This window comes from Sapajus apella, unplaced genomic scaffold (assembly GCF_009761245.1).
Source record: "Sapajus apella isolate SASKATOON/1434 unplaced genomic scaffold, GSC_monkey_1.0 scaffold101, whole genome shotgun sequence".
Lineage (NCBI taxonomy): Eukaryota > Metazoa > Chordata > Mammalia > Primates > Cebidae > Sapajus > Sapajus apella.
In genome coordinates this window covers 6,284,408-6,296,344 of record NW_022437041.1, presented here as the reverse complement: position 1 = coordinate 6,296,344, position 11,937 = coordinate 6,284,408, and the positions used below count along the sequence as shown (strand labels likewise).

The 11,937-nt window shown below is 43.9% G+C and overlaps 1 protein-coding gene across 3 annotated transcripts in view; it reads left to right on the top strand.

The window, feature by feature from the left end:
- Positions 1–11,937, top strand: part of FNDC3B (fibronectin type III domain containing 3B) — a 370,196-nt gene that overhangs the window by 178,779 nt on the left and 179,480 nt on the right. The gene's annotated exons all lie outside the window — the stretch shown is intronic.

Genomic DNA, 11,937 nt, shown 5'->3' with positions numbered 1-11,937 from the left:
GATTTACTTCTAATTTCCTTGTAAATCTCACTTTATAAAGCCCACACTGGAGAGCACATTTGATGATTAAGATCTGAACATTCATTTTTCTCTTTCCTACAGCTGACATTAGTAAGAATATAATATATTGTGATATGAGACCCTGGGAAAGAAAAACCAAAAGCGTGTGGTGAAGCACAAATTAAAGGAATCCGACATTTCTCCCAACTCCTGGGGACCAATAGTCATTTGAACTTTAATTTAATATGCAGTTAGAGCAATTTAATAGCTTAGGTGGACATGCTATCTACTGTCAGATTTTTCAAAAGCTGAAGAATAATACACACATTTATTTTAAGCCCTTCTCACATAGCCTTCTCCCAGAGGGTGAGCAGGTTAGGGGGCATGAGTAGATAACAAATGGAGAAGGCAGAATGTATAGTTTTAGTGGACAATATTGTTTATTTTTTTGTTTTTAAAGTTGGTATGTAATTGTTGTATGTATTGTTGGAATATATGTGATATTTTGATACTGTATACTATATGTAGTGATCAAATCAAGTTACTGTTGAGTTATCATCACAGAACCCTTTGGGTGTGGCTTTGCCAGCCAGAAACCTCTGTGACTGGTGGTGCCTCTGCTTGAGTTTGCTCATGCCTGCTGGGCTGCTTCTGCCCACTCTGCCTGGCAGGCTGTGCCCAGCTTGCACTACCGGCCCAGATCCTCACCTGTCTTGGGTGAGCCAGGCGCAGAGTAGTGAGGGGTTTAGAAGTGAGTGGGCATGGGATCTGGCCGCTGTGCACAACCAGGCATTCTGGCTGCTGCAGTGGGATGGGCAGCCCCAGGCACCAGCACAGGTGCTAGCTCTGTGCAAGGCTGCAGCTGGACCAGACATACTACAAGCGGCTTCTGCTGTGGGCACCAATGTCTGGATGAGGGGAACACCATGGTGCCTGAGATGCCGGGAACCACAGAGCCCCAAACAGGGTGTTACAGCGTGTCACAGCTCTGGCTCGGTAATCCCCGAGGTCTGGGCCCTCAGAAGGGCTGCAGCTCTTGTCTCATTCTTATTGCCTGCAGCGTGGTGTGTGGGGGTGTGGGTGGGGATTGTGTTTCAGCCCGTTTGTGTTGCAGTGCTCTCAGTCATGCTGGCCTGTGGCTCCTGGGCTGGCCCAGCTCCACCACTGCTTCCTGTTGCATGAGGCGGTCGCCTGGTGCTGGCAGCTGGTGGGAGAGCTATAGTGTTACAGCACCTTTAGCTCCCACCCACAGCTTGGCAAACTGGCCAGTGAAGTGTTACAGCTCTTTTCTTTCCCGCGCTTGGCAGGTCCTGAGTTCTTCTATGTCCAGGAAGAATGAAGTTGCATGGGCAAGTGGAGGGTGAGCAAGGCCGAGAGGAGCTTTAATGAGCAACAGAACAGCTCTCAGTGGAGAGGAGACCCTAAGTGGTTAGCTCATATCCACAGGCAGGTGATGGGTCTCCGAGTCTGGCTGAGTCTGGGGTTTTTATAGGCGCAGAGGGGAGAACATGTGTGCTGATTGGTCCATGGGTGGCCACTGGTGGGCCTGGAAACAGCACCATCCCATTGGCTGCAAGGTATCAAGGAGGTTCTCCCAGTAGCAGACTTCACTGGGAGTGGGACTCCCCAACACTGAGGCTTCAGGCCCTCCCTGGCTTAAAGGTGGGGTTTCTCCAGGGACCTACCTGCCCCTTCCTGCCTAGGAACCTATCTGCCTCCCACCACCATCAACATGCCATCCATGACGCCCAGGGTGTTTGCCCCGAGAGGTGCCTGCAGCCAGGCACCTGCAGGCCCGTGCTGAACCACCCCCAGCCCCTCGGCCTCGATCCCATGCTCATTGCTTCCCCACGTCTGGAGGGAGCTGCGGCAGCAGGGGGCTGGCATGTCAGTGCTGCCTGGAGCACACACACATCTGGCTGGGTCACGGCAATGCTCAGGCTCGGCCACAATTTTGTTCTGCAGTGGAGCGGGTGCCAGGGGCAGGGAGAGGCCAGGGAGTGGGAGCAGGCACTTCTGAGCCCACAGGAGCGCTGGGATGCCTATGTCCGGAGCTGCAGACTCCCACCCTGCCAACTTGGTAGGGCACAGGGCTCCCACTGGGATCACCTGTTCCCAGCCCCTGCCAGCTCCACGAAACACACTCCCCCACCCCCATGCAGCTGGCGTCCTTGCAGCAGGGTTCCATATGGGCTGCCACTGCTATCATTATGATACATTTTGAGAAAACAAATCATTAGATTTTTCTTAAGATTTCTGCATTTTTTCCTGTTTTTGTTTTCCTTTTGAAATGGGGTCTATGTCAGCCAGCCTGGGGTGCAGTGGCACAATCGTAGTTCACTACAGCCCCAAACTCCTGGGCCCATGCAGTTCTTCCACCTCAGCCTCCCAGGTATGCTGGGACTACAAGTGCGTGACATCATGTCTGGCTAATTTTTTATTTTAAAAACATTTTTAGAGATGGGAATCTCACTTTCTTTGCCCAGGCTGCTGTCCAACTCCTGGCATCAAGTGATCCTCCTTCCTCAGCCTCCCGAGTATCTGCGATGACAGGTGTGAGTCCCCATGTGTGGCAAGGTCTGCATCTTTGTAGTATTTTGTTGTAGCTAAACTTTTCAGACAAGTGCAAAAAAAAAAAAAAAGAAAAGATTTGCACATGAATATGCAAACGGGTATGTCTGTTGAGAAGAATAAACTAAGGCTTTAAGGAAGAAAACATTCTTTTTTTCTGGCTCAAGTGAGAGAAATAGCTCAGCTTAGAAGTTACTTGCTTTTTGGATGTGTTACCCGGATGTGTCAGCCCTATATAGAATCATTAAATCATTTTTATACACATTCTTAGTGAGTTGAGATTTTGCTACTGACACATTTGTGAAAGTTGGGATAGAAAATTAGAGTTTCTTGTTCAGTGCTTTACTACTCTGCTGTTCTAGAAACCTTTAAGTTAAAGTAACAGATTAAAATATTTCATGTGAAGAGAACTTTAAGATTTCATATGACAATATGCACACACTGAAAAACATATAACTGTTTTAATATTTTAATGATTACAAATAGTATAAAAATTACTTGTAACATAAATGTAAAAACATAGGTTTTTAAGTCTGAGTACAGTGCTGATTGGAATCGTAAGGATCTCAGTAACCTAGTATAATTCAGGATGAAGAAACAGAAATCGTGACCTTCTTCAGCTTTGAACTTGGCAGGACCGCATTTGTAGATTCTTGCCTATCTCTGCAGTGGGTTGAGTTCCTTATGGTCCACTGACCCTGGTGTAGGGAAGAAGCTGGCTGGACCTATTTCTGAATTGGACTGTGAGTAGCCCGGAGCTGTAATTTCCCACACCTTTTTGAACCTGATTTTGCAAAGGGGCATAGATAAGGTAGATTGTTAGAAGGACCCAAGGGGAATGGTTGGAAGTCATGTCATAGAAGGAGAAGGTAAAGAAAGCCCAGATAGCTTTGTCTCTAGAAGAGGGGGGCTGATGGGATTCAGTTGCCTAAGTCTGTATTTGAATCTTGTTTTATGGAATTGGGGTTACATTTAGTTTTGGCTTTTTTAGGAAGAGGGTTCCGATATCTGCCTATGAAAAAGGGAAAACCTTTACCAATGAAAATTGTTTAAAAAATGGAATTTGCTGCATTTTGAGATCATGAACTCTACATTGAAGCATTCTGCTGCTTGCTAGAAATTTTGTTCAAACCTTCAAGCCTGACATGGGGAATTAGTCTGGATGACTGTTAAGATCCCCCAGAGAATTCCAATTCTACAATCTTGGCTGTCAACTAAAGATGTTTATAAATATTTTATCAACTATTCTACCTACTTCCTGATTCTTAGATGCATATTGTTTCATATTCAACTATCACCAGGGGCCATTAATCATATAAATAAACAGCAATAATTTCATAGACTGATTCTTCGTAGAGTGCTTATTATTCTATGTTATATAAAATCCTGTGATCATTTTGTTGTTGCCGTGAAAGTATAGCAGTGGTTGCTTTATTATGACTGAAGCTGGGGGACTATTTTTAGCCAAATTATAGTCATCTTTGCCAGCTGAAGTATGTTCAATTAAATATCCATTAATAGGATAAAGTTTATGGAACTCTGCTAATGACTCTTTTTCCCTCTTTGCTTTCAAATATTGTGATGACATTAAAACTTAGCTAATTGGGCTCAAGGTAATTACAAATGAGATGTGCTTCAAGAACCTTGAATAAGCTTATTTTTTTCTACCTTCTATTTGTTTTTACTGCGTTCTTTCTAAGTCATTCTTTTGAACCGGTTCATAGCACATTTGTATCAAAACCAGTGAGGGGGTTGCCTGGGGAAGTTGGGCTGCTTGCGGGGAAAAGCAGACTCGGGAGCGCTGGAATTCTACATTTTCAAAAAGGCCTAGAAATTTTGATGTCATAGACATTTGAGGATGATAGCAGGAAGAATTTAGAAATTGTCAACTAACAGCTGGTTTCTAGAATCTGCAAGCGTAGACCTACGTGACACCAGTACCACCCAGCGTGTTACTCGAGAAGGAAGCACAAAAACTATCAGGTTTCTCCTCTTTTACTTTGCATCATGGACGATTAAGTAACTTGCGCAGGGCCATGCAGCATGAATCCTGTATCTCCACTGAGCCATTTGGTTTTGATGGGGATGGACTGAAAAGAAGAACTTGACAAAATACCGGAAAGCTGAAGTGAACCAGTGACCAGCTCTGGATTCCCGTGATGATTTGTATCAGTCACCGTTTTGAATATCAAGCACATGCTATGGTCACAGATCTCTCAGTGCATCAGGAGGACAGTTGGAAAACAATTAAATTAAGATTAATTGGGGCCGTGTATTTTCTGGGTGTGGCTTTTCTGCCTTGTTTGTAGTTTACACGCAAATCTATCAAATTATTTCCTTCCATGTTAGGTATCTGTCTGGTTCCTCCCTTCTTTTTCAAAGAGAGGATCAGCTTTCTGCCCCAGATCCTTCTTTTTCCTTATCTGTTCTCCACTTAATTTTAGTAACATTCCCGTGCAGACACCCTAACAGACCTGACCTCAAATCTGTGGCCAGGAAATTGTTACTCAGATACTTTGACAGTGTTTTACTCCTCTAGAAATGAATGCGATCCTTAGACGAGTGTGAGGCTGAAGGTGCATCTCATGGAACCTCAGGACGTGAGCGTTCACACATGGGAACATGGGGATTCTTTTACGGGTAAAGTCTTGGGTAGGCAAGCCATAAACCACAGTGGTTTGCAAAGGCAGTGATAGAGATAAAGTGATGAAGAAAATCCCGTTTTCTCAGTATTCACAGTTTTGTCTGGACAAGGGAGGAGTGTAATCCTAAAGTTTTGCCTTGAAGGGATTTATGAGTTGCTCATACTTGTATATCATGTATATCCTTTGTTTGTGCTCATACTCTTGCTTAACCATGGACAGTACTATAGGCATAACTCCCCGTTTTGATGTCCTCTTGCTTTTAGTGATGACTTGGCAATTTTGCCATCTCCTCATTCTTACCTAAGACAGCCTAGTGTTTTTACCTTTCCAGATTAGCAAACCAAAGGCTTAGTAGTTGTTTTGAGGAGCTGACTTTAATGTATCTGTTCTGTTGAAAAGCTTGTTGCTTTTTCAGCTCAGGATAAACAGCAGTGAATCAGCCAGGAGAACTTTCTGGTAACCTGTTACCCCACATGTAGACCGTCCATTGCAGTTTGTCCCCGGCTCCCTTTGTAGATGAAGGGCTGATTTTTTTGAAAGTGAAATTGTAGCTTGTTTTGTAACATCGCTTCTTTCTGCAGAGGCAACATGCCAAAACTAGAAGCATCTATGGTGCAGCCATAAAGCGGTCTGGTGCCTCTTGAACAATAACTTTGTCAGTTCATTTTTATGGCTGAGAAAATAGCAGTCTAGGTGACCTGACTTTCCCACAGTTGCTTGGGGGCGTTTACTGACTACCCTTGATCAGACTCGAGCACTTCATGGACAGGAGAGCCTGACCTGTTTGCAGTTGCTGTTTACCCTCAGTGCTCAGCCCACCCATTGTTTTTCACTCACAAACAAAAGGGTAAAAGCAACAGGCTGGTGTGTAGGAACTCTCCTTTACTACTCTCCGGGCCCTTTCTGTGTGGTTTAGGTAAGGCAGAGACTAGAACTACATACATTGAACTAGAGGGCGTTTTATTAACAATGAAGACACTTCTGTAAAATTAATTTTTGGAGATTGCTGGTCTTTTCCAGCCTGACACTGGAGTGACGATGAGTGAGCGAGCAGCCTTCTAGATTGGAGAGAAAGTGGCGTCAGGTACTAGGACTCTGTGTGTTTTTTTTTTTTGTTTTTTTTTTTTTTGAGACGGAGTCTTGCTCTGTCACCAGGCTGGAGTGCAGTGGTTCAATCCCGGTTCACTGCAACCTCCGCCTCCTGGGTTCAAGCAATTCTTCCGCCTCAGCCTCCCGAGTAGCTGGGACCACGTGCCACCACGCCGGGCTAATTTTTTTGTATTTTTAGTAGAGACGGGGTTTCACCATGTGGGCCAGGATGGTCTCGATCTCTTGACCTCGTGATCCGCCCGCCTCGGCCTCCCACAGTGCTGGGATTACAGGTGTGAGCCACCGTGCCCGGCCGACTCTGTGTTTTATGGAGCATTTGATTTTTTTTTTTTTTTTTTTCCATTTCCATCACCACTCTTGATTTTCCTTAGTAGTTCTAGTCCATACAACCTGGACATCTCTCTCTTGCCTTTGGATTTTAAGTGCATGGCTTAAAAGAACTAAGCTAGTGAACCACTTTAGGATGTTGTCAGTAAAATGCCTTTACAGTGTTGTTGAAGATTTTGCTTTATGGCAAGCACTCTTTGCAGGGGCAATGGAAGGACCCACCCTGAGAGCAGCTAAAAGCGATCCTCTGTGGTTTGCTTTGTAAGCCTCACTAAAGCAACAAATAATTGAAATCTCCAAAATACATTGAGTAATGATACGTTGGTAAAGCAATACATGATGATTACTGGTAATACAGCTTTCAGGTTGGTGATGTTTTTCATGTTCTTTCATTTGTAACAGATGAAAAATGTAAAACAGAACTTGTGAGGAGTACAGTGACATTTTGTTGTCTGGTTAATAATTTCAGCGCTGTTTGCAAAATTGCTGTGCTAGAGCATGACCTTGGAATTGTAAAGCAGAACACAAAATAGGAAGTGCGTATTGGCCCAGGAGTTCTTCATGGACTTGTTATAAAAACACTTGTTTGCTCTCCTGTGTTTTGCTCACTCCTTGGCTCCCCTGGGAGAAGAGGGCCTTGTGGCCAGGCAAATGGGGTGGAAGTGGGGTCCATGGAGGAAGAGGAGGCAAGGATTTATTCATTTCTGTTCCCTTCCATCTCTCTTCCTAAGAGCAGAGAAAACTGGTGAGAGAATGACAGGCAACCCTGTTAAAAGACTCAGGGGCCGGGTGCAGTGGCTCACACCTGTAATCCCAGCACTTTGGGAAGCCAAGGTGGTGGATCGCCTGAGGTTGAGTTTGACACCAGCCTGACCAACATGGTGAAACCTCGTCTCTATTAAAAATACAAAAATTCGCCAGATGTGGGGGCAGGCGCCTATAATCCCATCTACTCGGGAGGCTGAGGCAGGAGAATTGCTTGAACCTGGGAGGCGGAGGTTGCAGTGAGCCACGATTGTGCCACTGCACTCCAGCCTGGGGGACAGAGCAAGACTGTCTCAAACAAAAGACTCAGGGCCAGTGCAGTGAATAAGTTCTGCCCCATTCCTGCTGAGACCTCCCTTAGTTGGTCTGCCTGAATCATCTTTAATGAGCCGTCTTTCTTTCTCATTCTTTTCTCTATAAAATTAGTAAACTTTAATATTATTCTTTAACATCTTAGTCTGCATTTTACCTCAGGGCATTTAAAATTTAATTGTTCTACTAAGTGGAATATGGGGGGATTTTTTTACCCTCAACACATTTGTTTAGAGAATACTACTAGGAGTGATGCTCACCTATTCCTCTTCGCCTCTCCTGGGACCTCCTCTTGAGTTTGTTATTAGGTGAAATGTGAGTAGGTCCTCTTTACTCGGAGAAAGTTTGGAGGCCTCTCTGATGCTCCTCGTGGGCCAAAGAAAAAATGCTGCGATGGTTTGCTTTTAAAGGTTTTGAAATGAAGCACTTGACGCTCTTTCTGATGCCTTTGTTTTCCTTTTGCTGTTGATATTTGCAGAGACTTTACTTGTTAAATATCAGAAGCCTTTTCTCCATATTATTGAGTTGTGTTTGCCTAATTCTTTAGGGCTTTAATGTTTACAAGGTCCTGGTTTAAGTATAAATAAGCATATCCTTGGATTACCTGCCAATCGAAACCTGACTTTAAAGATCAAAGCAAAGAAAGATGGGATCCTAGTATTCATTTAAATAAATTTAACTGGCTGGGCACAGTGGCTCATACCTGTAACCCCTGCCCTTTTGGGAGGCTGAGGTGGGAGGATCGCCTGAACCCAGGAGTTCAGGGCTGGCCTGGACAACATGGTGAGACCACATCTCTACAAAAAACACAAAAATTAGCTGTGTGTGTAGTGGCTTGCCTGGAGTCCCAGCTACTCAGGAGGCTGTGGCAAGAGGATCCCTTGACTCCAGGAGGTTGAGGTTGTGTTGAGCTGTGATCATGCCACTGCACTCCAGCCTGGGTGACAGTAAACAAGTAAGTTTAAATGATAAGGTGATCCTGAATGTTGTTTATTTGTATATAAGTAAATTATGTTTCAAATTGCAGCGAGGTGATAAAGTTTAACTTGAAGAGCAGAGTCCTGAGACCCCAGGAGAGTCAGCTTCACCATCAGTCTGGATGTATGGAAACCGCTGTTTTTTGTTTTTGCAAACACCAATTTCTTGGACCCTTTCTTGTAGGTCTTCTACCTAACTCTTCAATTATTTCTGCTCCTAGAACCAGACTTTTCACCAAATGCTCATGCTGCTTGTATTGTCTGGGCTATGTGCCTGACTCCATGCTGAGCTACACAGAAATCTCAGGCCAAAAGCTGGGTCCTCCCTTCCCCCACATGGTTCTGTGCACCTGTGCATCACTCATTCTGCATGCCACTCTCTCCATAATTAAGAACAGAAATGCTTGTTCTCTTCAATGTCATTGTGTCCTTGGCATCCTGCACAAGGTCTGGCGGTTACATTGGGTTCAACAAAGGTTTGTGGAACTGAACAAAGTAACAGGAGTTGTAAAAACTGGAGCTGAAGGTTATATTACAAGCCTGTCTCCCGGTACCTGATGTCTTTGGCAGTCTTAAAGCTTGCATTTCTGTAGCCCTGAATTTAAATCAAGTTCTTTTTGAAACCGTGTTAGGTCGTCATGCCTGCGGTGAATGGATTCACCAACTTTCTGTACCATTCATTGCTGGTTGCTGAATTTTGAATATTCCTCCCCCACCCACTCGGAGGATTATTCTTATTATCCAGCTCCAGGGTTTCTTGCCTCTAATCAAACAATTGCTGCTGGTTTCTGCAGTAGTTTGTTGTGTGTTATAAAATCTTCTGTGTGACTTTTAATTCCTTACATCATCTTGCACAATGAATGTGGATTGAATTTAATAAAACATAAGCTAACAAAAGTATAGCATTATATATTCACATAGAAACTATGTAGTTTTTTTTTTCTTAAAAAAAATTAATCCTAAAAAAACTTGATAAAGTAGCTAATTGGGTGGATACCTCAATTTTATGGAAATTGAGGGAAATTGGGAGTTAAGAAGCTTGTCTTATGATGTGAGAATTAAACCCTGGTCTTCCTCCTCCTGATACTCTTACAACACCTAAGTAACAAAACAAGTTCAAAGAGGAATGTTTGAAAGAAAAGACTTGAATTTCAAATTGGCATGACAGAATTGTTAACTAATGCAGGCCTTGTGATTTGAAATGGCTAAGTGAGAAGAGGTGGCTGCCCTTACTTAGGAATTCTATCAGCACCTCAGTTTTGGTTCTTGATAGTGATATATGTTAAGATTTCAGCAGGAAGATTTAGTCATTGAACAATTTGTTGTTTTTCTCACTTGCTCCTTTTAAAGACAGTTACTGGACCAGACTAGAAATTCTTGAAATAAAGCCAATGCCAGAGAAATGGAGAAGATCAACTTTCAGGAAAAGACAAGGGGGGGCGGGGGACACTGGTCCTTTGATTTAGAGCTATCTGAGGACATTCTGAAAGTTAGCACGCCCAACTTTCCAGGGTTTCCTAGAAATTGGGGAAACAGAACAGGTAATTTTGGGAGACACAGAGGACTCGGGTTAGGGAGAGTAGACAGCTGTGACAAAGCAACCACCCTTCCGTTGTTTCTTCTTCTCCTTCTTCTTCTTTTTAAATAACCATAATTAGGTTATCATGAAGATACTACATTTTCAAGAGGAGCATGTTCTTGCCAAGCTACAAGATGGAAACATATTTTGGAAGAAAGAATGTGAAGAGCAAAACAGCTCACTTGCTCACCTAAGAAACTGTAACTCATTTGGCCTCTGTGGTGAATGATTACGCTGTATTAACCTCTTTGTTCACATGATATTTCTCTTCTACTGGGGGCAGTGTTAAAGTTGTTAAGATCTTATTTTTCGAGGCACAGTGCTAGGTACTTTATATGCGTTACATCTTCCAGGCCCCAAAACCACCCTTGAAATTAGCAGCAGTCTTCCCTTTTGGTAGGCCAGTAAAGTGCTGATCAGAGAGTTTTAAGTAATGTGCCCTAAGGTCATGTAGAAAGTCTTGGTGTCCAGGTACAAACCCAAGCCTCCCTAGGGCCTTCCTGGCTTGTTAACTCTCTGGCTGGATGCCTTTGGGAAGAAGTAGTTATAGGTTGGAGAGACCAGTATGCCCTTGTCATTTTACCTGAGCCAGAGGAATGTGCCATCAGTACCTAGCTTCTGTGTGAAAATAACACCTTGAAAGAAAGCGAGTTTGCCAGCAGCATTTTCAGGAACGAGAGACCTTACTTTCAAAGGAAAGTGAAATTAGAAAAACAAGAAGAACTGAGTTCTCAACCCTGTCATTCCATCCCTTGCCTGTTCTTTCCTGGCCTGGTCAACTTGCTTCTGGGCCTCAGTTTGTTTATTTTAAACTATGAGATTTCTACTATGTCCTAAGGGCCTTTAACCCCCTCGGTTCTGCAGTTACTGAGGTTTCCACAGGATAATAATCTTTGTAAATCTTGTAAAATGTAGACAGTGCCTGAAATGCCTCCTTGTGTTTATTTGTTTGTATGTCTGTTTCCCCGCAGTTGCTTGTGAATAGACAATGCATCTCTTGGGCTTTGCATGGCACTGCATCTAGAAATAGTGTCCTTCCAAATATGAATGTATATGCAATGAAGATGTGCCCTCAGACATTAGACGCAGGTGCTCTTTGGTAGCTTGTTAGCAACCCCCATTGTACTATCTTATCTTTCTTTTGGTCATTTGCATAATTTTTTTTTTTTTTTGAGACGGAGTTTTGCTCTTGTTACCCAGGCTGGAGTGCAATGGCGCGATCTCGGCTCACCGCAACCTCCGCCTCCCGGGTTCAGGCAATTCTCCTGCCTCAGCCTCCTGAGTAGCTGGGATTACAGGCACGCGTCACCATGCGCAGCTAATCTTTTGCATTTTTAGTAGAGACGGGGTTTCACGGTGTTGACCAGGATGGTCTCGATCTCTCGACCTCGTGATTCACCCGCCTCGGCCTCCCAAAGTGCTGGGATTACAGGCTTGAGCCACTGCACCCGGCCCTATTTGCATAATTTTTAAATTCTTTTTTTGTTAAGGTGAAATGCGTAAAACATGAAATTAACTCATTTAGCAAATACACCTAATCACAGTGTTATGCAACCACTACCTCTGTTTCCAAAATGTTTTTTATCACCCCCAAAAGCTGGATCCATTGAGTGGTTGCTCCTCAGTCCTGCGAACCCTCCATCCACCCTCC